We start from the raw sequence: 443 nt of genomic DNA, 5'->3' as shown, positions 1-443 counted from the left end.
TGGAACAAAATTGAAGACCCAAATATGAGTAATTGCAATTTTAGCCACCTGATATTTGACAAAGGGGCCAAGAACATTAACTGGAGGAAAGACAGCATGTTCAGCAAATGGTGCTGGCAAAACTGGATCTCCACTTGTAGAAGAATGAAACTAAACCCCTATCTTTCACCCTGCACAAAAGTCAATTCCAAATGGCTCAAAGACCTCAATGTAAAGTCTGAAACTCTGAAACTCTTTGAAGAAAACGTTGGGAAAAACCTACAAGATATAGGTGTAGGAAAGGACTTTCTAAACCGGACACCAATAGCTCAGGAAACAAGGGGAAGAATTAACAAGTGGGACCTCATTAAACTAAAACTCTTCTGTACATCAAAGGAGGCAGCCAGGGAAGCGACCAGAAAACCCACAGAGTGGGAGAAAATCTTTACCAGTGACACATGGAT

Source organism: Nannospalax galili, unplaced genomic scaffold (genome assembly GCF_000622305.1).
Source record: "Nannospalax galili isolate Female #2095 unplaced genomic scaffold, S.galili_v1.0 scaffold648, whole genome shotgun sequence".
NCBI lineage: Eukaryota > Metazoa > Chordata > Mammalia > Rodentia > Spalacidae > Nannospalax > Nannospalax galili.
This window is presented reverse-complemented; position numbering follows the sequence as displayed.